Below are 4782 nucleotides of genomic sequence, written 5' to 3' on the forward strand. Positions count from 1 at the left end.
AATTCAGAGCGTGTTTAACTGAAAGATGTCAAAAGTACAAAAAAACTACCCTGGACGCCTAGCTGTTTTAACAATTTTATAATTCAGAGCAACTTGGCCATTCACATTGTGTTGGCGGTGCCCAATTAATTAATATTGGTAGCACATTTATATATTCACAGTTTAAACCACAAATCAAACAGGTCGCTGCAGATCTACTCTGCTCATTCTTTCTCTTTTTTTTACGGTAATACTAGCCTGACATATGGTCACATTAAAAGTATTATATTTGATAGACATTCCCTTTTTTTGCATAGAGAGATAGAAGCAAGTGAGTTGGGGGCATGTGGAAAGAGGATGAAGCTTTGAGGTCTTTTTTTTAACACGTAGGACCACGTTGTATTCATACGAGAAAGGAATATTGCAAATACGCATACAAGTATAGAAACCTGAGAATGATACAAGCTATGACACTATCGAATAGTAACAACACAGTAGCCAAGACCCATAGAAAACAGAGGGCTCCATCTTCGTCTTGGCCACCAAGCGGCCAAGACCTCCGTCGTTGCTGAAGAAGGAGAGCACAGTTGGCCCAAAAGAGCCCTTGGATTAGAGTGAAGTGAAGGCAACATGTGCTGGATGTCGAAAGTAGTACTAATCCAAACTAAGAATAATTAAATGGAAAATACAAAATTAAAGAAAAAAGAAATCATAAACTCAAAACCCCCTAAACCTTTTAGTACCAGTTGGTGTTACCAACCGGTACTAAAGGTCTCCCAGCCCCCGGCACGGGCTCGTGCCACGTGGTGGCCCTTTAGTGGTGGTTCGTGTTGAACTGGTACTAAGGGGGGGGGGGCTTTAGTCCCCACCCTTTAGTGCCGGTTACAGAACCGGCACTAAAGAGCCTTACAAACCGGTGCTATAGCCTGGTTCTGCATGGTAGTGTGCTGTCACGAAGTTTGTCGCCTCCTCAGTAATGAATGCCTCAGTCATTGATGCTTCAATTCTACGTTTATTTTTACATTTTGCTCGTAGTGTCTTCTGCATCCTCTCAGTTGCGTAGCACTAACGATTTTGCACGCCCCCGCCACCCCCCCCAATCTTGCCTCAGTTGGGAGATGCAAAATTAAGTGTTGCATTGGATTAAAGAAGCCCGGCGGAAAGATCTGCTCTAACTTGCATATCAAATCCGGCGCCAACTCTTCCATTTCTTCTAGCGGGCCAGGCAATAGTTCTTTCGCACAAAGAACACGGAAGAAATAGCTCACCTCTGCCAGTACTAGCCATTCATCCTCATGGATGAAGCCACGCAACACCACCAGCATTACCCGCTCAATGCATATGTGCCAATCATGACTCTTGAGACCAAATATCTTCAATTTATCAAGTCTCGCTCCCCTCTTTAGATTCGATGCATACTCATCGGGGAACATGAACTGTTGTTGCACCCACAAGATAATTTCCCTCATAGCTGGCCTTCCAAGATTGAACCGTGCCTTTTGCTTCGTCTAGTTCTGCTTTCCTTTTGGTTCTTTCATGTTTTGTAATGGTCTATCACATAGCGCCTCTAGATCGACTCTAGCCTTAGTATTATCCTTTGACTTCCCATCTATGCCAAACAATGTACCAAAAAGTGCCTCGGCGATATTCTTCTTAGTGTGCATCACATCGATGTTGTGTGGGCAAAGGAGGTCTTTGAAGTAAGGCAGATCCCACAAGCATGTCTTGTGAGTCCAGACGTGTTTCGAATTATACCCCTTGAAATACCCTGGACGCTCTGGATCTGGCTCGAGAGCGTTTAACTGATCCATGGTCTCTTGGCCTGTCAACGCAGGTGGTGCGGAGTTTTTGACAACTCTACCTTTGATGAAGTTCTTCTTGTCTTTCCTGAACTTATGGCGAGGATCCAGTAACTGTCTATGCATGTCGAAGCAAGAAAACTTGCGACCGACCTGAAGCCAACGAAACTCAAGAGCTCCCTTGCATGTGGGGCACGGGAACCTTACACGCACACACCAGCCAATGAATAGCGCATATGCCGGCAAGTCATGCGTCGAGTACATGTACCAGACACGCATTATGAAGTTCCGTTTGCTAAAGGCGTCGTATGTCTTGAACCCATTATCCCAGGCTTCTTGCAATTCGTCCTTCAACGGCTGCATGTACGCATTCATATTCTTCCCCGGATAGTTGGGCCCTGTAATTATCAACGTCAAGAAAATGTTCTTTCTTTGCATAATCTGTCCGGGGGGGAGATTGAGTGGAAAGTCAAATACGGGCTAACAACTGTATTGGGCTGCCATCAGACCAAACACACTGAACCCATCCGTCTTGATGCCGACTCGAGGATGCCTCGGATCTGCCGCTTTCTCATCATGTACATCGAAGCGCTTCCATGCTTCACCGTCCGATGTGTGCGCAATCATCAGCTTCCCATCTGCATCTAGTTGGGTTCTTTTGCCCGTTTTGTGCCATGTCATCTGCCTGGCTGTCTCTTCGACCATGAAAAGACGTTGAAGTCTTGGTATGATTGGCATATACCGAAGAACATTAACAGGAATTTTGGTCTGCGTCTTCTCACCCATACCGTTGTCTACCACAACATACCTGGATGACTGGCAAATGGGACAATAGTTCAAGTCCGCATACTGAAGCCTAAATAAGGCATATCCTTTCTCATAGGCATGTATGTCATAGGGCATCTTAAGAGCACGGAGGATTTTGTCTGACTGGTACAGGTTTGCAGGTAGTACATGGCCTTTGGGTAGAAAACGTCCAAATACTGCCATCATTGCGTCGTAGCATTCTCTGCTCAAGTTGAATTGAGCCTTCAGAGCCATTATTTGTGAGATGGCATCCAGCTGACAAAGCTCAGTGTGTTTGTGGAGAGGACGTTTTGAAGACTCCAACATTTCATTGAAGGCCTTTGCAGATTCCTCCATCTCATCGTCCGAGTCCCGAGCATCATCAAAGTCGTGCACCATGTCTTGCATCCCGGTACCATGCTCATCGGTGCGACGACGAAGCACCTCAGCTCTGGCACGTTGGACAGACTCGCCATGAAATGTCCACACCGTATAATCTGGCATAAAACCCCTCTTCTACATGTGTTTACCCATTTCATCCTCTGTCCTCTTGTGCCAATTGTTGCACCCGGCACAGGGGCACCATGTTGTCCTCTGGCCATTTGCAAACGCGGCTCTCAGAAACCCCTTGGTTTTTGTTAACCATTCAATGGTCATGTCTTTTTGACTAGTGTGACCGGTGTATATCCACGCACGATCACTCATCTTGCCTAGCTACTGGACACATAAGAAATATATATATCAGCATATATATATTCATCAGTTAATGGAGTTTGTCACTTTTATTACGTCCATGCAACCTAGACGCTAATAGGTAAAGATAGGTCCTAATCCCACCCGAGTATGTGAAGATTGTGTTCGTTTTCCGATGCTCTGCTCCGGATCCAATGCAAAATTTCGGCAGCACCTCCCCGCTGTTCTCCTGATACACGTCTCGGCAATAAACAGAGAGGATGTGTACCCGGAAAACAATAGGGAGGCACCGACGAAATTCTGCATCGGATCCAGAGCAGAGCATATGGGAAAACGAACCCAATCTACACATACTTGGGTTGTCCATGGATAACGTTGGACAATTCGAAAGAATCACGGTTATAAATATGCAAATACATGCATATTTATAGATGTAACCCTTTCAAACGGGAGACGCATAGTGGTCACGCATACTGATGATTGAAGACACCTATAGCTAGCAAGTTTCATCGGCACGAAAAGACCAGAACAGAGAAAATGAAGGGGAAGGAGGAGATGTCATTTGTGCTCACCCACGAACGCAGGGGCGGAGCTCATCGAACACTAGACCCTCGCAACGACGAAAAACTACACATTTAAATCGAAAGAAGAATAACATAGCTATTTTGTTTTTTCGTCAACCTAACTAAATATTACAACAGGACGAGCGGGTTTGGGGGTTCCTCGGCATTGATGGAACCCTAAATAGCAAGTATCATCGGTGCGAGATACATGTGGCGCTCGGTGTTGAACACTATATCCACATCCCACAAGTGACGCCGGCGCCCGACGTCCCGCGTGCAGCAATAGTTCTAGGGGCCGATGACGGCCGAACACCTTGGCGAATTTGTCTGGCAGCCTATGCGATGAGGATTAAAGCCAAGTTTTGAAACTTCAAACAACCAAACCGACTAGAGTCAGTTTGGGTGTTTCAAGTTTCAACATTTGGCTTTTAATCGTAATCGCATAGACTGCAAGACAAATTCCCAAAGGTGTTCGACCACCATCGACCCTGACAACTTTTGCTGCAGGACGCCGGGCCCCGGCGTCACTTGTGGGACGTGGATGTAGTGTTTGACACCGACGGCCACATGTATCTCGCACCGACTATACTTGCTATTTAGGGTTCCATCGATGTCGAGGAACCCCCTAACCCGCTCGTCCCCGGGCGCCTCTTTTCCTACTTATTTTTTTCATCTTCTACTTCTACTTCTTTTTTTCATCATCATCATCTTCCTCTTCTTCTACTTATTGTTCTTTTTTTATCTTCTTCTTCCTCCTCTTCTTCTTTTACTTTTTTTTCATCTTTCTTGTTTATTCTTAAATGTAAACCAAAACTTAAAAAACAGAAACAAAACCTAAAGTAAATATAAACTAAACAAAGCCTAAATTAAACTAAACCTAAACTAAATCTAAAAAATAGGAAAAAATACAAGGTCTCACTGGAGCAGGGGGCGCCGGAGCGACAGGGGTGGCGCGGGGGTGG

This window comes from Triticum dicoccoides, chromosome 7A, assembly GCF_002162155.2.
Source record: "Triticum dicoccoides isolate Atlit2015 ecotype Zavitan chromosome 7A, WEW_v2.0, whole genome shotgun sequence".
In the NCBI taxonomy this organism is placed as follows: domain Eukaryota; kingdom Viridiplantae; phylum Streptophyta; class Magnoliopsida; order Poales; family Poaceae; genus Triticum; species Triticum dicoccoides.